We start from the raw sequence: 25,752 nt of genomic DNA on the forward strand, positions 1-25,752 counted from the left end.
ATTTGAAATGACTGACATGGGTTTGCTGAGATACTTCTTAGGAATAGAAGTAGAACAAAATGAAAATGGGATTTTGATCTCACAAGCGAAATATGTTAATGAAGTGTTGGAAAGATTTAATATGCAGGAAAGCAAAGCAGCGATAACTCCCACAGTGATGGGATTAAAACTCAGCAAAGAAGACAACAACGAGGATTTTGATCCTAGTTTGTACAAGAGCATAGTTGGGAGCCTCATGTATTTGACTGCAACTAGGCCGGATATAATGTATGCTGTTAGTTTAATTTTCAGATTCATGGAGAGACCAAAAGAAGCACATTGGCAGGCAGCAAAAAGGATTCTGAGGTATGTTAAAGGTACTAAAAGGTTTGGCATTTTATATACTACTTCAAAATGTTCAGATTTAATTGGATACACTGATAGTGATTGGGCTGGAAGTGTAGATGATCGGAAAAGCACATCCGGTTATGTTTTTCACATGGGTTCAAGAGTCATTTCATGGGCTTCTAAAAAATAGCCTATTGTAGCATTGTCTACAGCAGAGGCAGAATATGTGGCAGCTACAACAGCAGCATGTCAAGCAGTTTGGATGAGAAGGATGTTAAGGAGCTTATGCCAAGAACAAGCAAAAGGAACTGTGATTTTTTGTGACAATAGCTCAGCTATTGCATTATCCAAGAATGTTGTGTTTCATAAGAGAACGAAACACATTGACACAAAGTTTCATTACATCAGGGAATTGGTAAACAATGGAGAAATTGTTTTAGTACACTGCAGGACTCAGGAGCAGGTTGCTAATATTCTGACCAAACCATTGGGGCAGAAAAGTTTTGAGTTTTTAAGGAAATGTCTGGATATGACTGATAACCCAGCAGTTGAAATTAAAGGGGAGTGTTGAAATACTAATTCCAACTGGTGTGTTTGCCGGAACCTACCTTTTAATAGCGATGCCAAAACCGTCAGACTTCCCCGCACCGCTTTTCAACGAACGTTGGTAATTTCCAAAGGGCAGCGATCACAATCAACGATGGACATATGTCTAAGCAGTCCTTGCCAAAACTACCATTCCTCGGCGCGTAAAGATCGTTTGGTTTGGCTGTGCGATATTGCCGTCAGTGGTCCGATTAACTTGGGGCAGATCTACGGTTATGGTTGCGGCAACACGTTTCATTTTTATTTACTGCAATGTACATTGAAGTACACTGATTGAAAATCCATATCCAGTTCGCATATGAGAAATTAATGTAATTAATATAAACATACAGCAGTTGGTAAAGGTTTTTAATTTTATTGTTTTTTTTTGTATTCACGAGAGTAGGTTTTGTTTTCATGGCAAAAGTGAAACAAATTGTTATGCCCTGTTTTTGTTGAGAATGTAATGCAAAAAGAAAAAAAGTGTGTGCACCAGTGCGAATGTTTTTTTTGTTGTTCTAGAGAATGTAATACCCAACAGCATAGAAACAAAGTTTTTTGTTGAGAATATGAAATGAGTGCACCAGCGTTTATGAAGAGACAAAGTATTTTTTATTTTTGAAATGCACAGCAGTGCAGAGACGAAGTAATTTCCAGGGAGACAGTGAAGTTTTTTTTTAACTACATGTGAAGCAGTTCTGTTGGTGAAATCCCTCTGTGTGAGGAAGAATTTCTTTTGTAACAGTGAGCATTGTTAATGAATGAAAAGTTTTTTTTGGTGCCTCAAAAATCTCTGTTTCCTGTGTTAAAAATAGAGCATTATTCTTTGTTCTATTCAGTTTCATTTTGCTTGGAATTATCAGAAATTCCCATCATCTGTAAACTCAGAACGGGATCTAAATTCAATATCACCTTGACTAATCTCATTATTTGCAACAAATTTGAGATCCAAGAATCTACGTCAAGCCTTATGTTTTCCAAAATAGATTTAACTTGCTAACAGAATGAAATTACTTGAAAAAAATAAATTAACAAATAGTTGTTTCAAAATATAGTATCTTATCCTACCCTACATTGTAAAAATCATAGTCGTATATACTCACAAATAATCTAATCTAGTAGCTAGTTTTATATTGTTAACCTCATGGTTTTGCTAATGGTCTATGATCTATCATATGATTGTTGGGGTCAGCCAAACCAATATTATCAGGTTTATCCGAGACGATTATCCAAGCCACAATTGAGAATCCCGGTAACCAAGCTGAGTAACCAAGCCGATTCAAGTAGCGCAGCAGCCATCCATTTCGAATAAGCAAATCAAAGCAGAGTATCCAAAGAAGAAATGTTTGATTAACCAAGCTCAACCGAGTAACTGAGTAACCATCCCATCCCAGTAGCTAAACCTAATAGCAACATCAATCCTATTTGATTAAAATACAACAATAAAACCAGATAGAAATCATTCAAGTTCATGGCAAAAACGGTAAAAACCAATCTGAAATATATTTGATTGTGAATGTAATTCTCCAGGGATCGACCTTTATATGTTATCGTATCTATCAAATCCAATATAGAACTGATGGATTTTTTAGAACTAAGGCAGGTCAAATAAAGTGACTGGATATTCTTTTAGGAAAACTAAAGAAAATTTCTAGGAGGTTTTCTATAGGATGCTCTTCTGTTATTGTAGGACACATGAAACATACCTACTTAGATGAATAATTTAACAGAGTCAGATACGTTTCAACAATAATGCATAGCTGAATCAAGTCAATACTTGAAAAGGTTTTCGTGTCTTTTTGAAGAAATTCTTAATTCACATGGATGTCTAGACCTAAATGCCAGATGTGAATCCTTCAACTTATGGTAGAATATTGGCATTTGTATGTCATACATTTCAACCGCAAGTTTCACGATCTCAAAACGATGAGAAAATTTTTATGTGAGAGTTACAGGGCATGCCTGGTTAAGTGAATATGCAAGAACGCTTCTGCCAGACAAAGTACTGTAAAGAATTCTCAGGTCAGTGGGATAACCAAGGGTAAATAGAGGGCTTTAGCCATTGGAAATTATCCTCACCAGTATGTATGCAGACCTGATTGATTGAGTTTTAGCTTATTTTAGATGCCTTATTATGGTGCAAATATATATTATTCCATCATCTAATTTTTGTTTAGATTTAGATATCTTTTGTTTTGGGGTTTTAATTATTCAAATTTTTAGTTGTTTCAAATATTTGTGTGAATTTGGGTAGCTTTAGGTTTCACACTTTTAGTAGTCTCCTATCATTAAAATAAATTCTCTGATTGGTTTCAAAGGAGCCTGGAGTTGTATGGGTGTTGCCAGATTCCTGAGTCGACCCCATAAAGAAGGAGAATGGCGGTAAGAAAATAAGCTATGTGTTTTCTTGGGGTGAAATTAATTTCATTTTTGTGGTTTTCTTAAGGGATTGGCTTTGGCAATCAATAGCTATATTCTCTTTCTCTTACAGATGGGGACAAGTACATAAATGGAGTAATCATACCTGATACAAGGATCTATCATAGGCCAATTGGAGGGATAGAACCCGAAATTGAAGAAGAGATTCAATTCCTATTGAGTGGAGAGATGTATAAACATCCAGAGGCACCATACAAGGAAATAGTGTGCATGGTGACCAACGGGATTTTAGGCCAACAGAAAGTAGGGACAACATGCAAGGGGGTCAAAGGGTCTATAGACCTATGGATGGAAGAGCCCCAGTGGGAGGAGATCAACCAGACTACAGGCTGCCTGTGGATGCAAGGGTTCCACTACCGAGAGATCGATAAGACAACAAACCAATTTGTGGATGCAATGGATCCAATGTCAGGATATCGACAAGACTATAGGCCACCTATGGATGGAAGGGGTCTAATACTGAGATATCAACAATACTATAGGCCACCTGTGGATATAAGGGGTCCACCGACCGGATATCAACAATACTATAAACCACATGTGGATTCAAGAGGTCCAATGCCATGATATCAATAAGACTATAGGCCACCTGTGGATACAAGGGGCCCATTGTCTGGAAACCAGCAAGCCTATGGGCCACCTTCGAATGGAAGAGGCTCAATGTCAAGAGTCTGACAAGATTATAGGTCCCCTGTAGATGCACGAGCCCTAATATCGGTATCGGGGGACCGACAAGACTACAGGCCACCAGTGGATTCAAGAGACCCGATCTTGGGAGGCTAGCCAGACTACGGGCCATCTATGGAAGGAAGAGGTTGGATGCGAGGTCAAGAACAAGACTACATACCACCAGTGGAAGGAGGAGGCTCAGTATCAGGAGATAGAAGAGATTGCATGCCTTCTATAGAACCAACACAGGGTCAACAATGAGATTCAATGGGAGTACAGGGCCAATATCCAAATCATGTGGCGTAAAGGAGGCCTTTTCCATGACCGATGGAACAAACTACTTCAACATGTCTAGTTTGAAGGGGAATTTAAGTTGCTTGCAAAAATGGAACTGGAAATGTATAAACAATAGTCTTCTCCCTTTTGTGGAAAGATCTAATTGCTTTAGTTATAGGCAGTTTAATGAAGATTACCATGCATGACTGGGTGAACAGGAGGGAAGTGTGATTATTCAGGTTTGTTCTCCATGTTTGATTCCATACTGCCTTTTTTTGCTCATTGAATAGGATTAGTGATTTGCAAGGTGTAGGTGGGTGGTCTTTCAGTTTAATTGTTACTAGACTACAAATCTATGTTATTCTTCATTCTATTTTTTAAGAAAAGTTTGGGGACATCATATGATGTTATGAAGGAACACTTGTTGTGGAAGTTACCAAACTGTAATTTGCATAAATGTTCTTCAATTATTGGTAAGTTTGATGGCCTCTAAAAATATTATGATTGTGTTGATATGCATGACAAAGACAATTTGTATTGCATTGACAATATTAGTATATGTTTTTTTTAATCTGAGTAGACATCCAAGTCATGGAGATAACCTGTAAACTTGCTGCGTTTGAGCCAAAACAATATAGAATGTGGGAACCTAATAAGCTTAGAGTGTACATTTGAGATCTGTCTCACCAGGAATCCATTCATCTAACAAATAAGAAAAGGAATTTGTGTTTGGTTTGAAGAATTTTCGGGTCATAAAGATCAACAGGGCTAAATAGAGGACTTATAGCAACTGACATCTATTGTAATCACCATGAGGGTTCCCTTGAAAGTTTTTATCTAGACCTCGCAAGGGATCATCTGCTACATTTGAGCCTTAAATCCCACGAACTCAAAATCAAAATCAAATCAATCCAAAATGCGGGAAGCTATTAAATTCAGATTGTATATTTGAAACCTAACACTGGGCAAGCATCCGTCATATACATGTTTAAAGGCATATTAGTAATCCATGTTCCCGTCAAGATTTTGATGAAGAATGTGAATCACTGAAGTGCACTGACTATCAATAAAAAAACTTCAGCTAAAGTTTATACAATATCAATAGAGAAATGTGTTAGTTCTGAAAAATGTTAAGTTTTGAAGAATCGACCTTTATATGTGATTCTATCTATCAAATCCAAACAACAATGGTGCACATTACAGAAATAGTGGAATTTGAGATATGCAACCTCAATCAGACCTCAGTATAGATGAAAACAATAACCACTCGGAAGAACAACTTTAATTGGAATATGTCTTGTATATACACCGACAGATAAGAGGTAGGTATTCCACATCCAAAAAAATTTAATGTTGCACTACTCAACGGTTAATTCCCCTGTAAAACTCATATTCAAATATTCAAATAACCGTAGTGCGCAAACATTGGAGCCAGGGTGAATTAACCTCAACTGAAGGTAAAAACAAATTGAGAAAAATTAACTTACCAGGTAAACCTACAGATAGGAGGAATAGAGAAGCGATGTATCGCATGGCTCTAGATAAGGGTGCTTCTAAAAAATTATTATAGCGATGTCAGATGGAAGAACTGAAAAAAAAAAAAACCAATGTTAAGTTCTTAGCTATGAATGAAAAATTGTTTTCAAATAAGTAGAATAAGCGATAAATCACTGTGTGTTCGAAGCAAAAAGTGTTTTCTCCCCTATTGAAAAGTGCATTTTATCGATTCAAGTTCATGTTCGTCTTATTCAATCGCACATAAATGACCTGTTGGTGAATGGTGAAACACAACAAGGATGGTACTGAAGTGCAGAGAGTGTTGTAGAATAAGAGCAACAAAGGTAGTGGCAACTAAGTGTGTGTGGGATGAGGAAAGATGAGGGATCTATAGAGAGATATAAAATCATTTTTACAGCAAACCGCAGCAGCTACAGCAGTAAACAGTGGGATGGTGTGGGGTGGGTTGCAGCTTGTGGTGACGGGGGATTTCTTCCAACTCCCAGCACAGACGCGTTAAAACCCAGACAAAAAGCCCATCTGTCTGTGGATACTAAACTCATTGGTGATGATCCACAAAATAGGTTTATCAGTGGGATGGTGTGGGGTGGGTTGCAGCTTGTGGTGACGGGGGATTTCTTCCAACTCCCAGCACAGACGCGTTAAAACCCAGACAAAAAGCCCATCTGTCTGTGGATACTAAACTCATTGGTGATGATCCACAAAATAGGTTTTATTGAATCAGAGAGTGAAATAAAAATATAGCCAATAGCAAACAACAACAGTTGCGGCAACAAACACTGCGCAGAACAATACTCGACAGAACACCAGGAAAAAAGATAGGGAGACATAAAAATTGTAGGAGGAAACAACAGCTAAATTAACTAACCTAAGAGGCAGAAGCTTATGTGAAGGCTGCGAATCTGCAGAAGGTTGTATGTGAAGGCTGCGAATCTGCAGAAGGTTGTATGTGAAGGTTGCGAATCTCAGAGACTAGTATGAGATGAGAGCTACATTCAAGGAGTGATAAGCAGCAAGCCAAAACCTAGAATGTATACCATACCTAATAACTAATAACTACCAAGCCATAACTGGGCCATAACCGGTTCTGATGTAGAGGCCGCCAAATTTGGATGCAGGGGAAAGCTAGCAATTGAGTAATCCTCCTCTTAGCCCTCCTAATCCTACAGGAAAAGCTACCCTCCTCCTACAACAAACAAGTTATTCGCGCCTTCCCCTTCCTCTACAACAAACCTGGCTATTGGTGTGGGCACTACAAAGGTAAGGGGTAACCAAAATTTAATTAATTAATTAACTAATCGTTAATTAAATATATTTCAGGGGAACACCTTATGGGGTAAATATAATATTCGATATTAGTATTAAAATTAATATAAATAATTAGTTTTAAAATAAATTTTAATATGTTAAAGTGTCATTTCTTCTTAATCACTATGTTTTTCCTCTTCAGGATCTGTCTTGGCCCTTACTCTTTTTTTTTACTAAATTTCAAATAAAATTGTTTGATTCAAAATCAACCATATATGTCTCTGTGTGTGCGTATTTTAATAAAGTTTAGGTAGACTATGACATACTCTCTCTCTTTCAATATATATATAACAGATCTTTTTTAATAAAAAGTAGGTAAACTATGAGCTGCTTTCATGGGTAGACTATGAAATGCTCTGAGGAAAAATTCCAATAATGCAAAGCCCGCATGCCCCTTTATTTAGGCTTTGAAGTCATTTTGGTTGAATCCCTCTTTACCTAGTAGCAAATAAATTTGTTATACCATGATATTGTTCAAACAAATATTTTATATCACCATATTTATTCTCACTTGAACATGTTTCAATCATACATATTTCACTTTATATTAATATAATATTATAATATTAGGTTTCTAGTTTTAATGTTAAATTTTAAATTTCAATAATCTCACTCTGCATGAGTTCACTTTATATTAATATAATATTATAATATTAGGTTTCTAGTTTTAATGTTAAATTTTAAATTTCAATAATCTCACTCTGCATGAGTTTTTTTCTTGAGGAAATGTTTGAATCTTCTGATTTTTAAATTCATTTCAATCGCAAATGTTTTAAATAAATAATATTATTTTATTTTAAATTTAAATATTAAATTTTAATAAAAAGGATAAATTTTAATTGTTATACAAAGGTTATTATATTTTTATACTTTAAAATTTTAATAAAAAGGATAAATTTATAGGTTATAAAATGGTTTTAAGAATATCAGGTTTTGATATTAAATTTTATAATTTAATATTAGATTATGTTTTATATTACATTTAAGAATAATATTAGCTTTCACATTTAGGTTTTAATAAATATGGTTTTTTATGTTAAATTTTCATATTGAATTTTAATAAACATATTATTTATTTTAATTTTTTTTATTAAAACAAGTTTTGGATTAAGTAATATAATTTTATATAATAATTTTAATGTTTATATTCCAATAATAATTAATAATAGTATTATTATTATATATTATTGATATTAATATTAGATATTATTAATGTTTATTATATAATATTAATTATTAAAAAATACAGTATTCATAAACATACTTAATAATAAGAATAACATTCAAATTAATATTGAAAATAATGCTCTTAATAACATCATTCATACAATATTAACAATGTTTAAAAATTAATATTTGTGATGCCATTAACCCAATATAACGTGGCTATCAGCAAATAATAGGTTATCAACATATATTGGGTTATCAATAATGATCATTATAATATGGTTAAATCATTAGTAAATGGGGTTGTGATTTTCATATACTATATCAAGTGGCATGTTTGACCAAAGTGGTTTAATAAATATTAATTTCAGCATTTATGTAAGTTAGATTTATTATAATTAATAATAATATGGTGATTTTGATAAATTCTTTCGGATTAATCACATGATGAGTTTTTGGTAGACATTTCGAACTTTTGTCCTACGGATGAACCACCTTATATGGTTCGAAACGTCGACCAAAAACTCATGATGTGATTAATCCGAAAGAATTTATCAAAATCAGTATGAATCACAAAAGTCTAAAATCAAGCAATAATATGGTGATTATTAAATCTATTATTAGATATAATTAACTAGAAACATTTAATAATTAAAGTCACTTAGATTTTATAATCTCTTTGTTTCCTGGTATTAATCCCTTTAGTTTATTATTCCCTTGGGTTTATTAATCTAAGGGTTCATATTCCGAGGGTCAAATATTATTCATAAGGTTTATAATATTAATCCTTGGGTATAATATAAATTCCCTTCGTTTATAATCATGGAAAACCATGTTCCACCATCACATTGTGACAAAGATATTCTCAATATGAAAATCAACCATCGTCCAATGTTGCACTGTGGCAAATATTTTCTACCGATGAAAATCAATCATGGTCAACGATGGTAAACCATAGTGCAACGTCACATTATCATGGTGATTGTCTCAATATGAAAATCAACCATGGTCAACCATGATAATTGTAGGGTTTACAATATTTATCTTAAGGTTTATATACCTCGGGTTTATAATATCAATCCCTTGGGTTTATAATGCTTTGCAATTTTAGTATTAATCCTTTGGGTTTATAATCCCTTACATTTGTAATCATTTGCACTTTTATAATATTTATCCCTTATGTTTAATATTATTCCCTTGGGTTTATAATCCCTTTAGTTTCTAGTATTAATCCTTTTAGTTTGTTAGTCCCTTGGCTTTATTAACATAAGGCTTCTTATTCATAGGATATAATATTAATCATCGGGTTTCCATGATCCAAAGTTTCATTGTGACAAAGATTGTTTCGATATGGCAATCAATAATGGTAAAACATGGTTGCCCATCATCATATGTCGCAATGTGATAAGGATTCTCTCAATATGAAAATAAACCATGGTAAACAATGGTAAACTGTGTTTATTTTATGGTTTAGAGTATTTATCTTGGGGTTTATATACCTTGGGTTTATAATATTTAACCCTTGGGTCTACAATTATTCCCTTGAGTTTTTTGTATTAATCCTTTTGGTATATTAGTCCGTTGGGTTTATACTGTCAATCCATTTGGTTTACTAATGTAAGGTTTATTATTCTTAGGGTATAATATCATTCATAGTGTGTCCACGGTGCATTGTCCCATTGTGACAAAGATTGTGTCGATATGGTAATCAATAATGGTCAAACATAGTCGCATGTTGTCCTTCATCACATTGTGACAACGATTGTCCCAATATGAAAATCAACCATGGTAAACCACAGTCGACCATGTTTATTTTATGGTTTATAATATTTATCTTGGGGTTTATATACCTTTGCTTTATAATATTTATCCCTTTGGTTTAATATCATTCCCTTGGGTTTTTAGTATTAATCCCTTTATATTAATCGTTGTGTCTATTATTCCCTCGGGTTTTTAATATTAATCATTTTTGTTTATTGGTCCCTTGGATTTATAATGCCAATCTGTTATGTTTATTAACTTAAGGGTTCTTATTCCTATGGTATAATATTATTCATAGGGTTTTCACGGTCCAAGATGACATTGTGTCAAAGATTATGCTGATATTGAAATCAATAATGCTAAAACATGGTCACCCATTATCCTACATCGCATTGTGATAAGGATTGTCTCAATATGAAAATAAACCATGGTAAATTATCGCCAAGAATGTTTATTTTAGGCTTTATAATATTTATCTTGGAGTTTATATACGTTGGGTTTATAATAGTTATCCCTTCAGTTTATAATCCCTTGGGCTTTTAGTATTAATAATTTCTGTTTATTAGTCCCTTAGATTTATAATGGCAATCTATTATGTTTATTAACTTAGGGCTTCTTATTCCTAGGGTATAATATTATTCATAGGGTTTTCATGGTCCAAGATCACATTATGTCAATGATTATGTTGATATTGCAATCAATAATGGTAAAACATGGTCGCCCATCATCCTACGTCACATTGTGATAAGGATTGCCTCAATATGAAAATAAACTATGGTAAACTATGGTCAAGAATGTCTATTTTAGGGTTTATAATATTTATCTTGGAGTTTATATACTTGGGGTTTATAATGGTTATCCCTTTGGTTTAATTTTATTCCCTTGGGTTTATAATCGCTTGGGTTTTTAGTATTAATCCTTTTGGTTAATTAGTCCCTTAGAGTTTATAATCCTTTAATTTTTTAGTATTAATCCCTTTAGTTTATTATTCCCTTGGGTTTATAATATCAATTCCTTGGGTTTATCAATCTAAGGGTTCTTATTCCTAGGGTTTAATATCATTCATAGTGTTTATAATATGAATCCTTGGGTATATTATAAATCCCCTAGGTTTATAATCATGAAAAACCATGGTTCAACATCACATTGTGACAAAGCTTTTCTCAATATGGAAATCAACCATGGTCCAACGTTGCATTGTGACAAAGATTTTATACAGATGAAAATTAATCATGGTAAACCATGGTCAACCAAGGTGCAACGTTGCATTATCACAATGATTTCCTCAATATGAAAATTGACCATGGTCAACCATAATAATTCTACAGCTTACCATATTTATCTGATGGTTTATATACATTTGGTTTATAATATTAATCCCTTGGGTGTAATATTATTCCATTGGGTTTATAATCCCTTGCGTTTTTAGTATCTTTCCCTATGGTTTATTAGTCCCTTGGGTTTATTAATATAAGGGATCTTAATCCTAGGATATAATATTAATCATAGTGTTTCCATGGTCCAACGTCGCATTGTGACAATGATTTTGTCAATATGGAAATTAATAATGGTCAAACATGGTCACCCATCAGCATACATCGCATTGTGACAAGGATTGTCTCAGTATGAAAATAAAACATGGTAAACCATGGTCAACAATATTTAATTTATCGTTTATAATATTTATCTTGGATTTTATATACCTTGGGTTTATAATATTTACACCTTGGGTCTACTATTATTCCCTTGGATTTTTTGTATTAATCCTTTTGGTTTATTAGTCCCTTGGGTTTATAATGTCAATCCCTTTGGTTTATTAATATAAGGGTCATTATTCTTTGGCCATAATATTATTCGTAGGGTTACCATGGTCCAATGTTGCATTGTGACAAACATTGTGTCAATATGGCAATAAAGAATGGTCAAGCATGGTAACCTATTGTCCTATGTCACATTGTGACAAGGATGGTCCCAATATGGAAATCAACCATGGTAAACCATGGCCAACCATGTTTATTTTAGGGCTTATAATATTTTTCTTGTGGTTTATATACCTTAGGTTTATAATATTTATCCCTTGGGTTGTTAGTATTAATCCTTTTGCTTTATTAGTCCCTTGGGTTTATAATGTCAATCGACTAGGTTTATTAACTTAAGGGTTCTTATTCCATGGGTATCATACTATTGATTTGGTTTTCACATCCAAGATCACATTATGTCAAACATTGTGTTGATATGGAAATCAATAATGGTTAAGCATGGTCACCCATCATCCTACGTTGCATTGTGAAAAGGGTTGTCTCAATATGAAAATCAACAATGGTAAACTATGCTCAACCATGGTTATTTTAGGCTTTATAATATTTATCTTGGGGTTTATATACCCTAGACTTATAATATTTATCCCTTGGGTTTAATAATATTCCCTTGGGTTTATAATCCATTGGGTTTTTAGTATTAATCCTTTTGGTTTATTAGTCCCTTAGATTTTCTAATCCCTTAGTTTTATAGTATTAATCCCTTTGGTTTATTATTCCCTTGGGTTTATAATATCAATCCCTTGGGTTTATTAATCTAAGTGTTCTGATTCCTAGGGTTTAATATTATTCATAGGCTTTATAATATTAATCCTTGAGTCTAGTATAAATCCCCTTGGTTTATAATGATAGAAAACCATGGTCCAACATCACATTGTGACAAATATTGTCTCAATATGAAAATCAACAATGGTCCAATGTTGCATTGTGACAAATATTTTCTACATATGAAAAAAACATGGTCAACCATGATCAACTAGTGTGCAATGTCACGTTATCATAGTAATGTTCTGAATATGAAAATCAACCATGGTCAACCATGATAATACTAGGGTTTACAATATTTATATTATGGTTTATATACCTTGGGTTTATAATATTAATCCCTTGGGTGTAGTATTATTCCCTTGGGTTTATAGTCCCTTACATTTTTGATATTAATCCTTTGGGTTTATAATCCCTTGTGTTTATAATCACTTCTGTTTTTATAATATTTATCCCTTGTGTTGAATATTATTGCATTAGATTTATAATCCCTTAGATTTTTAGTATTGATCCTTTTGGTTTATTAGCCCCTTCGGTTTATTAATCTAAGGGTTCTTAATCCTAGGATATAATATTAATCATAGGGTTCCCATGGTCCAATGTCGCATTGTGACAAAGATTGTGTCGATATGGCAATCAATAATGGTCAAACATCATCGCCCATCGTCATAGGTCACATTGTGATAAGGATTGTCTCAATATGAAAATAAGAGATGGTAAACCATGGTCAACCATTTTTATTTTATGGTTTATAATATTTATCTTGGGGTTTATATACATTAGGTTTATAATATTTGTCCCTTGCGTCTATTATTATTCCTTTGGGTTTTTGTATTAATCCTTTTGGTTTATTTGTCCCTTGGGTTTATAATGTCAATCCCTTTAGTTTATTAATCTAAGGGTTATTATTCGTAGGGTATAATATTATCCATAGGGTTTCCACAATGTCACATTATGACAAAGATTGTGTCGATATGGCAATCAATAATGGTTAAACATGATCGCTCATTTTCCTTCATCACACTGTAACAACGATTGTCCCAATATGAAAATAAACCATATTTAAGCATGGTAAACCATCTTTATTTTAGGGTTTTTAATATTTATCTTGGGGTTTATATACCTTATGTTTATAATATTTATCCCTTGGGTTAAATATTATTCCCTATGGTTTTTAGTATTAATCCTTTTGGTTTATTAGTGCCTTGGATTTATAATGCCAATCCCTTACATTTATTAATTTGAGGGTTCTTATTCCTAGGGTCTAATATTATTCATAGGGTTTTCACGGTCCAAGATCATATTCTATCAAAGATTGTGTTGATATGGCAATCAATAATGGTCAAACATGGTCACCATCATCCTGCGTCACATTGTGAAAATGAATGTCTCAATATGAAAATCAACCATGGTGAACTATGGTTAACCATGCTTATTTTAGGGTTTATAATATTTACCTTGGGTTTATAATATTTAAATCCCTTGAGTTTAATAGTATTCCCTTGGGTTTATAATCCCTTCGGTTTTTTAGTATTAATCCTTTTGATTTGTTAGTCTCTTAGATTTAATAATCACTTAGTTTTTTAGTATTAATCCCTTTGGTTTATTATTCTTTTGGTTTTATAATATCCATCCATTCAGATTATTAATCTAATGGTTCTTATTCCTAGGGTTTAATATTATTCACATGGTTTATAATATTAATCCTCACGTCTAATATAAATCCCGTTGGTTTATAATCATGGAAAGCCATGGTCCAACATCATATTGTACAAATATTTTCTCAATGTGAAAATTAACCATGGTCCAATGTTGCATTGCGACAAAGATTTTATACAGATGAAAATCAATCATGGAAAACCATGTTGCAACGTCGCATTATCACAATGATTGTCTAAATATGAAAATCAACCATTTTCAACCATGGTCAACCATGATAATTCTAGGGGTTACAATATTTATCTTGTGGTTTATATACCTTGGGTTTATAATATACATGCCTTGGATGTAATATTATTCCCCTCGGTTTATAATCCCTTGCATTTTTAGTATTGATCCCTTGGGTTTATAATAATAATCCATTGGGTTTACTAATCTAAAGGTTCATATTCCTAGGGTGTTATATTATTCCTAGGATCGATAATATTAATCCTTAGGTTTCATATAAATCCCTTGGGTTTAATAATAATAATAATAATAATAATTATATAATGTTAGTTAATTAATTAATTAATATTAATTAAAAATGAATTAATTAATAGCTATTATTATTTAATTATTTTTTACTCTTATTTAATAATTGTAAATTAATTAATTATTATTAAATTAACAATATTATTGTTATTATTATTAATAATATAAATAAAATAATATATATTATTTTATTAATAAATTATTATTATTATTATTATGAGATTATTGTTAATTAATTATTAATTATTATTATTAATATTTATTAATTAATAATGATCTTTTTGTAAGGTTGGTGGAACTACATCTTGATCATGTGCAATATATCATCCTAATCAGGGTGGAGAATTGAATTGGTGAATTCACATCATTTAGTTCCTTAACATATCACCTGATCACTATGTATCCACAAGCCCCTAGAAAATACTGATATTAAATTTAATTAGGAATAAAAATAATAATATTAACTAATAATTAATAATAATAATATTAACAATAATTTATTAACATTATAACTAATTATTAATACAATTAATCATTGATAATAATAATAATAATAATTTTATTATAATAGTTATGTTTTAATAATATTATTATTTTTAATATTATATATTTATCAATATGAATAACAATTTTATGATTAATATTAGATTTATACCATTAACGCTTATCGGCATTTTTCAACCACATTTACTAATGTTAGATCTGAGACTTTTGTGATCCATATTGTAGATGAATGTCTTTCAGATTAATCACATCATTGCAACATGGTCGACATTTCAAACCAACTAATGTGGTTCATCCAACCACATTAGTTGGTTTGAAACATCGACCAAATCTTAATGATGTGATTAATCCGAACGACATTCATCCACATTTACTAATGTCGTTGGGTTTATAATATTAACAATCCCTAGGGTTTATTAATCCCTAGGATCTATTAATCCCTTGGATTTATAATATTAATAATTATGTTGGTTTATGAATTCCTTGGGTTTAAAATACCAATCGCTTGGGTTTAAAATATTAATTCCTCAGTTTATAAATCCCTTGTGTTTTTATATTGATCCCTTTGGTTTCTTGATCGCTTAGGTTTAAAATATTTACCCCTTGGGTTCACTAAGTTTTTGGGTTTATAATATTAAACATTTGTGTTTGCTAATCCCTCGAGTTTATAATATTAATAATTCCTTTGGGTTTTAATTAAATATTGGTTTTATTAATCCTTTGATTTTAAAATATCAATTCTCAAAGTTTATTAATCCCTTGATTTTAAAACATTAATTGTTAGGTTTTATTAATACCATGTGTTTTTAATATTAGTTCCTTGGGTTTATTAATCCCATTGGTTTCTAATATTGATCCCTTTCATTTACTAATTCATTAGGCTTATAATATTAAACCCTTAGGCTTACTATTCGATTTAGTTTATAATATTAATAATTCCTTGGGTTTATAATTTAATCCCCTCGGTTTATTAATCCGTTGAGCTTAAAATATTAATTCTTATGAGTTATTAATATCTTGGGTGTTATAGGAAATTTTGTCACATCTGATCAGTGAGCCTCCTAATGGGATCAATCAACATCCTATTCCCCCTTGTCACCATCTTGCAAAAATCCCTTAGCATGTACCTTTCATTTCTAAGAATTTGATGATTAAACTGCACCATCTACACCAGTTTTAGGACCAACGCTCCCTATAATCCTATTGGGGTGCGTTCACCAAGAGGTTGTTCAAGAGTGGCATGCATTGGTCATCAACAGGTTTCTCCCCTTTTCACCTACATTTTTTCTAGAAATATTGGAGAATGATCGGGATTTTGATAGCTTCACCTTCTAGGAGTTTCAAGAAGTTGTTAGAACTACTAACCTTGGATAAATCATTTGGATCGTATCCATCCATACATTTGAGTTTTCACCGCTTATCCTTTGATCCTATCTATCCATCAAAGGTGGATCTCTTACCCTAGAATGGTAATTGGATAAGAACTCATAACCTTACTTCTCTATCTATTTCCACCATGCTATGAGTTTGGGGGTTGGATTTTGGAGAACAATTCTACCCTTATTTTGTTGTAGTGAGTGGCCATTATTCCAGGAATTTAGGGTATCCGGAGGTGCATATTGTGACAAGGAAATGGCAAGTCAACAACTTGGAGGAGCTCTTCTACAAGATCAACTGCTACTTATGGTTGTTATCTCCTTCCATTTATAGTAATGCAACGAATTCACTCTTTTCCTTTATGTGATGTTGTTTCATATATTTCAATACCATGTTGATCTATTGAATGAAGTACTTGGATGATACTCCATACATCTCGTAGTTTCTTGGCTTGTGTTATCTAACTGTGTAGGTTCTAATTTTGGTAATCAGAGATGACATTTGGCTTCCAATCTAAGAAAGGAGCGAAGTGCATGAAGGATTACACGTAGGCATCACTCCATTATCTATTTACTTTAAGGAAAACCATTGGGTTCCTTGTCTCTTTGTTGCTCTAGGTTAGCCACTGACCTAGGGAAGATACTTTTTTCCACAATCATAGATCTTGTATAATAAATTGGCGGCCATACTAGGGAACTGAGTATTCCATTGGTGGTTTACTTGTCCATTTTGCTTGTATTACCACTTATTTAGACATTCATAGTCTCACTCAGTCTTGATCAGACATAGGATGACCTTTCACTGATATTTAATTGCATTTTCTGTGTTAGAACTTGTCTTTCCTTAATCACCACAACTTGTGGTCTAGAGGAACTACATTTCAACTCAAACTAGCCTTATTTTCTCCTACGTTGCAGTGCACCTTGGCCCTTTCAACACCTGCTATGGTCCCTGTTTGATGCAAAAAAATTCCTTTTTGTGATTTTCTCTCTAATTAACTTTGTTCTGTTTGGTCCTCCTTATGTCCCTCGATGCATCTTGGTCTCTCATAAGCCTCCATTTGGTTTTCTTTTGTTTTCAAGTGCCTTTGATAAGAATTTTTTTAGATATTCCTTTGTCCTTGTCATTAGGTCATTACCAAATTAAATTGTTTAGTCATTGAGTGCTAGAAATAATTTTTGTTTTAGTCATCATTCAGAATAGTTTTATTTTATCAATGATTAGAAAAATATCTTAGTTTTCATTTGTAAATTAAGAGGAATCCAAAAGAAAAATCTTATGCATCATGCATTGCATATAGGGCTTTGATTTTGATTGGAAAATTGAAGTTATAGAGATCGATTGTTGCATCACTTGTTTGTTGCATTGTTGATTGATTTCTTCTTCCCCTACTTAGTTAGGCCATTAATTGTTAAAAGGAAAATGAAAATAATTCTTTTTTCATATTAGTTGCATCATAAGTGTGTTCAGGCGACATTGATTTTTGAGTCTTGAAACTGAAACATAATTCAAGATGAACTTTAAAATTCATCTCAATTAACCTAAGGAGCATTTGTAATATTAATGCAAACATCTAGAGGTCTAGGCTACAGATGTGTTCGAGCATCGTTAAATGTAGGAGTTGTTGTTCTTTTCCAGTGTTGCATCCCTTGGGTGAAATCCAGTTCCACATACATAAGTGTATAGGAACATTCTCCATGTACTATTGGGTATATATGATGACACTCCATGAATGAAAAGTATAAAGGAACGCTCTCATCAAACAATTATACATTAGAAGAAACTACTACTGACTTTACTCCCATGTATCGTCGAGTATATTTCAGGAGTCCTCTATAGGTTTAGATCCATCCATAGGTAATTGAATTGGTCACCTTTCATACGGTGACAGAACGAACGTAACATTCGGGTAGATTTCCTTCATGTACGTTAAGTCCTTTGTTTACCAAGATTTATATTGTAGTTCATGGTTGCTTGGTAAACCATTTTGCCTAGTTACCCTTCCTTGTTATGTTTTTGTCTTTAATTTCTAAAATAAATTAATTGACTGAGGAGCGACATCCTTCCTATGGAAATACTCCTTAGTAGATCTTAGGTTGAGAATAATGGCAACAGTTCCTGACTCTACCAATCAAGGAAACCCCTCTTACGGGAATCCTGGTCCTTTTCCTTCTTTTGGAAATATTGGTGCTCCTTATAATCCAACGTTAGCCCTTCCTAGATTTACTATTGGTTTTCTAGTTTGGTTGTTTTCAACCCCTTTGGTTCTGAATATACAAACTGCTTCTCAATCGGGTTTTACTCCACCTGAACAACATCAACCTCATGTTGATCCTAAAGTTGACCCTTTTCCTTCTTCACCTATTGTTTCTTGATTCCTTTATTCCTCTTCAATTGGTGAAAGTTTTAATTCTAGTAACTACGAAGCTAAGAAGAAGAAGAAAATGATGAAGAAGAAGAATCAAAATAAGCAAGGGTGCAACCAAGCAGCCATTGCTATGGATGCAACTAGTACGGAGAAACCATCCAATCAACCTCACAAAGTTAAATTCCCTTGCATCTTATGTAAGGGTGACTACCTTCTTAGAGATTGTCCTTGTATTCCCAAGGTATTACAAGTTTTGTCCATAGGCTCAAATTGGCCTTTGTTGTCAGCTTCTAAAGATCATGCTGGTGACAAATCTTCAACTAGTGAATGTAAGGTCCATGGGAAAAAGGGTAAACTTAAATTTCTGTTGAAAATAGCAACAAGAAATGCTAAAAATAGCTTTGGTAAAGATAGCATTTCATGATATATTACAATTTTAATTTGTCCTTGAATGAAAATTGAGCATTAAAATTATAATTTAGTCTCACCAGTTGTTTGAAAAAATAATTAATTAATTCATCTTGACTTAATTAGTTGGAGAAATTCAAACATGAAGTCTTTGTGAATTCATGCAACAGTTATCCCTTTGATTGAGGAAGTTATCCCTTAATTAAGGAGATAAGAATGAGTTTTATTTGAGTTGTAATTAGTTAGATCAAGTAACTGAGTTAAGTCCAGTTAGATTAGTTCCAAACAGTTTGTGAAACTAATTGTGAGTTCAGTCAGTTAATGCATGCATGCATGAAACTAGTGTTCTATGGATAACTAAATATTCTCTCATAAATAACTCATGCATGTCAGTTCAGACAAAGACCCAGTTGAGATTAAAGGCAGGGATAGTGTACTATCAGTTGCTAGAATATTCCCATGTGAATATCTCTTGCATGCAAAAGGAATTCATTCCTTGAGGATTGTGCAGTTACTACAGAGATCAGAGCAGTGTGTGAGGTGAGCGTTACAAATCCATTTGGGCACATCGATCCCATCATCTAGATCAGTGTTTTAGGGCTCATCAAACCCTAATTTCAGTTGCTACATGCCCTAAATAAGTCACCCCTTTGAATGCCTCCTTCCCAGAAAGTTTCATGACCTAAGACATCCAGAAATGGTCTCTAAAGGGACCAGCATAGGTAGATACATTACCAGGGTGCTCTGCAGCACAGGTAGATAGACTATCATGGTGCTTTGCATAGCACCTAAGCCCTCTTGAGGCTACGCTGGGAAAATTTGAGCGAAATTCAATTGGGGTTTGGGGAATATTCTTATCTCTTGGAGTCATCTAGAAGTTTCCCTCAGTTATCTACTCCTATGAGCTCGAAAATGGATGAGGAATGAGTTCAGGTGCATCCTATCCTCTCATCCCTTCCTCCATGGAACTAATTCTAAGTATGGAAGGCCATTCAATTCCACCATTTATGACAAAACCTCCTTCTTCTTCCTATAAATTGACCACTCATCTAAGTGATCAGGGGCTGGCAGGCTGGCTGGACTATGCTGAATTGTAAGGAGATAATGTTGCTATGAGAATTGGCTTTGAAGCAAGTATTGTGATGCTACAAGTTTGTCATGCTTTTGATGTGATGTGGATGGGATCCAAGCTGGAGGAATGACTTTGAATTAGACACAATGGTTGTAATTCCTTCTTCTATTCAATAAAGTATTTGAACCTTTCTCCCATATGTTTGTATTGTTTTATGATGCTTATATGTGTGAAATGAATCTGATTCCATTTACTTGTATTCAATAGATCTTTTGCTTTGATTGGTTCTTTGTCTTCTGTTGATGTTTACAGGTACTTCTCAAGTGTGTTAAGTATGAGAAGGAGCGACAAAATTGATACAAAGGAGACAAGAGGAAAGCAAAACTACAAGTAGGTTTTCTAATCCTCTTTGTCTTATCTATTGCTTATAGGAAGAGGTTAAAGTGATTTAAAATATTGTTCCAGATATGGCTACTTATCTAGGGAGTTATTGTTTATCCGTACATACTAAATTCTCCAAAACAAATTGGCGACCATACTAGGGAACTATCACCTTTCCTAGTAGCTTATCCACCTCCTTTGGGCACATCAATCCCAACATCCAGATCAGTGTTTTAGGGCTCATCAAACCCTAATTTTAGTTGCTACATGCCCTAAACAAGTCACCCCTTTGAATGCCTCCTTCCCAGAAAGTTTCATGACCTAATACATCTAGAAATGGTCTCTAAAGGGACCAGCATAGGTAGATACACTGCCAAGGTGCTCTGCAGCGCAGGTAGATACACTATCATGGTGCTCTACAGAGAACCTAAGCCCTCTTTAGGCTGCACTAAGTGAATTTGATAAAAATTCAATTGGGGTTTGGGGAATATTCTTATCTCTTGGAGTCATCTAGAAGCTTCCCTCAGTTATCTACTCCTCTGAGCTTGAAAATGGATGAGGAATGAGTTAAGGTGCATCCTATCCTCTCATCCCTTCCTCCATGGAACTAATTCTAAGTATGGAAGGCCATTCAATGCCACCATTTGTGGCAAAAACTCCTTCTTCTTCCTATAAATTGACCACTCATCTAAGTAATTAGAGGTTGGCGGGCTAGCAGGTGAGCTGGACTATGTTGAATTATAAGGAGATAATGCTGCTATGAGACTTGACTTTGGAGGAAATGATGTGATGCCACAACCTTTTCTTGCTTTTGATGTGGTGTGGATGGGATCCAAGTTGAAGGAATGACTTTGGATCAGACACGGATGGTTGTAATTCCTTCTTGTATCTAATTAAGTGTTTGAACCTTTTTTCCATATGATGTGTTCTTTCATAATGCTTATATGTATGAATTTCTTCTAATTCCTTTCATTTATATTCAATGGATCATATGCTTTGATTGATTTTCATCTTCTGTTGTGTCTATAGGGTACCTTTCAAGCGGATTAAGTATGGGAAGGAGCAATGGAATCAATACAAGGGAGACGAGAGGAATGCAAAACTATAGGTAGGACTTCTATCGTCTCTTCTTATCTATTGCTTATAGGAAAAGTCTAAAACACTTTAAAATGTTGTTCTAGGCACAGCTACTTGTCTAGTGAATTAGTATTTGTCTGTAGATGCTAAATTCTCCAAAACAAATTGGCAACTCCGCTGGGGAGCTATCACCTTTACTAGTAGCTTATCCACCTCCTAGGACATTCTTGCAGACCCTAATTATGTTCATTGACTACATTTTAGCTCCTTTGCATTGAATTTTGGTCAAAAATTGAGGTTAGATGACTCTTGAGTGGCCTCTCAAGAATCACCGCAGGCTTGGTCAAGGAACAGTGCTCTGTAGAGTACCCTTGAGTGAGAGACAGTACTCTGTAGCACAATTAGGCCCTCTTTGACCTTCGCTGATCCACCTTAGGGAAAATTTTCACCTTTGGAATGTGTTTTTGCCAACTTTTCTCTTTTTCTTTGTTTGTTGATTGATCAATGAATGTCATGTCTCAGAGAACAAGTTTCTATCTCCTTGTCTAGCCCTACTTCGACTCGATTGATTAATGTTTCTTAAATGTTTTCTTTTTCATTATCAGTGTATAGTCAAAGTTCGAATATAGTTGATTAATCTTTGTTCGAAAGAAAGTGTCGTAAAGTCTTCTTTTCCTTCGAAACACAACTGTCGTAAAAGTCTTCGTTCTTGTTAAACATTGATTGATTGTATGTGCATATTTCCTTTTTGTTCATCATAACATTAAGTGATTCGAAAAGAAAAACTTGCATCGTTCATATTGTAGTTTGTGAATGCTTGGAATGAATAACTAGGGAAATTGCATTAGATGTGCTCTTTTCTCTTTGTCAAAGATTTGATTGCTCTATCCCTACTAGCTAAGGTTTTCATTGTTCAATTGAATGAAAATAATGCTTATCATATTAGTTGCATTTTAGGAATTACAAACATACATCATGTGGTGAACCTTGAAAGGTGAATTCTAAATAAGATCAACTTAAAACTTATCTAAATTTACCTAATGGAGCATTGTCACCTAACGAAAAACATTTAGTGGTTCTAGGCTAGAGACGTGTTCTAGAATCGTAAAACAAAGCAATTGTCGCTAACGTGTCTGCAATACATCCCGAGTGTGATACCTCATTCCACGTACATGAGCATATCGTAGCTTATCCATGTACCTTCACCTATATAGGGCGGTGTTACAATACGTAAAGTATGTGGGAATTCTCTCACTGTGCAGTTTTGCATTAGACAATGCTTATATGGATTGGGCCTCCACATACTTTCAGGTATATATGGTAGGAAAAAACTAGGTTGCTATCCATCCTTAAGTAACCGAGTCAGCTGCCTTGTAAATTGTGATACACGGAACAAAACATTCGTGGAGATTGCCTGCCCATACTTCTCGGTTCGCCTGGAGGTATTCTGCAGTTCACAATTGCTTGGTATTTTGTTATGTTACTTTGATTAAAATAAAATTAATTGACCGCGGATAACATTCTGCATGCTCACTCCTTAGTTGATCTTAGGTTGAAACATATGGCGACAAATCCAGAGTACACTGATCAAGGAATTCCTTTTGATGGGAATCCTAGTTCTTTTCCTCCTTTCATAAATATTGGTGCTCCTTATATGGCTACATTATCCCTACCGGGATTTACCATTGGCTTGCCAGTATGGTTGTTTTCAACCTCCTTGGTTCAAAATGTCATGATTTCTCTGTAATTGAGTACACCTCCAATTGGACAAAATCAACATCCATTTGATCCTAAAGTTGACCCTTTGCCTTCTTCCTCGGTTGTTTCTTCCTCCCCTTCTTCCTCTTCGCCTGGTGAAAGTATTGGTACTAGTAACTAGGTGGCTAAGAAGAAGAAAAGGAAGAAGAAGTAGAAGAAGAAGCAAATTTAGCAAGGGGAAACCAAGCAACCATTGCTTTAAATGCAGCATCTGATGAGAAACCATCTGTCAATCCTCACAAACTTTGATATCTATGCAAACTTTGTGCGGGAGACCATCTTCTTCGAAATTGTTCTAGTATTCCTCAAATCTTTGAAGAATGGTCTTCCCGTTCACATCATCCTATGTCATCAACTTCTGGAAATCATGCTGGTGACACACCATCAACTAGTGGTAGTAAAGTTCATGGAAAGAAGGGTAAATTTAAGTTTCCCTATAGGTTATGTGAAGGGAATCACCCCATTCACCTTTCTCCCTATCTGGATGAAGCCAAAAAAGTGTTGGATAACCGTCCTGCTTCACCATTGCGACTTCCATCTGGTTACAGGAAACTTTCCCTAAATCGTTCACTAGTTGATGAATTGAATGACCAAAATCAACCGTCGGTCAAACCCACTCTCTCTGAAAGTGAATCCTATGAGTCTATACCCGACCAAAATCAACAGGTCAAGGTAACAGTTGACCCAATTTCACCTTCAGCTAATCGTACCTTTCCCAAGGAGAGTGAATATGATACCACTAAGGTTCTTTTTATTTTTTCAGATTCCAATGAGCTTGGGAAATCCTCCTGTTCCATCAAGACAGGAGGAAAATCATCCCGTTCTCGTAACTCAAGGGGTTAATTCTCCCATTCCTACAGTACCCCCTCCAAGTAGTCTAGTCACTTCCTTTAATTGGAATCGACTGGCAGGATTTTGTCTTCCTTCTTATGTGCCTTTCCAGATCATAATACAAGTTTGTAATATGATTGTATCTGGCACTATTATAGATGAAGGTGCATCTATGAGTATCCTTTCCTCCACTACTTGGCAAGCGCTCAGTTTGCTGCCACTTGTTCCTGTTACCTAGAATCCATTGCCTTTTAACAGAGGAACCAATCAACCATCAGGGATCCTTCCTCAGTTACCTATTACTTTGGGAGGAAAAATCATTTATCTAAATGTGATGATATTCCCAGGTCCTTTAGATAACAATTTACTTCTTGGGCGTGACTATGTTTATGACATCGGAGGTATTGTTTCCACACTCTTTCAAGTGATTTGTTTCTCGCATGAAGGTAGAATTATCACCGTTGACCAGCTTTCATTTCCCGATCCAAATATGGCTTCTAGTCAACCATCTTCCATAAGTGGTACTTTTGTACCAATGGTATCATCCCTACCACAGGTTAATTATGTGGCAACCCATTTCATACCTACATCAACTGACGATCAATTCAGTGATGTTGTACATTACGTACTAGGGACATTGGAACCAGATCTCTCCTTCCAAAGCATTGTTCTCCCATTAGATGAGAACCTCTTGGAAGTCATGACCTCCTATCATAGGTCGTGAAAAACCAGCTCCCATGAGGATAGTTCGTTGTCTTGTGTCAACCTCGTTAAAAAATGGAACAAGGAATATGAGGATAGTTCTTTTACTATGTAAACCTCATTAAAAAATGAAATAGGTCTATGAGGACAGTTCCTTGTCTTGTGTCAACCTCATTAAAAAATGAAACAAGGAATATGAGGATAGTTCTTTTACTGTGTCAACCTTGTTAAAAAATGAAACAGGCCAATGAGGAGAGTTCGTTGTCTTGTGTCAAGCTCGTTAAAAAATGAAACAAGGAATTTGAGCATAGTTCCTTGTCTTGTGTCAAGCTCGTTAAAAAATGAAACAAGGAATCTAAGCAGAGTTCCCTGTCTTGTGTCAATCTCATTAAAAAATGAAACAAGGTCCCAAGTTCTAAGTCGAGTCTTTGATTAGATCTCGTAAAATC

The 25,752-nt window shown here is 34.1% G+C and overlaps 1 pseudogene; it reads left to right on the plus strand.

Annotated features, from left to right (window-relative positions):
- The first annotated feature begins 2,750 nt into the window (after window positions 1-2,750).
- On the plus strand, window positions 2,751-4,326 carry LOC149252838 (uncharacterized; annotated as a pseudogene).
- Window positions 4,327-25,752: the final 21,426 nt, after the last annotated feature.

Source organism: Pinus tabuliformis, chromosome 7, assembly GCF_031772625.1.
Source record: "Pinus tabuliformis cultivar Carrire ecotype Pingquan chromosome 7, CPIR1, whole genome shotgun sequence".
Lineage (NCBI taxonomy): Eukaryota > Viridiplantae > Streptophyta > Pinopsida > Pinales > Pinaceae > Pinus > Pinus tabuliformis.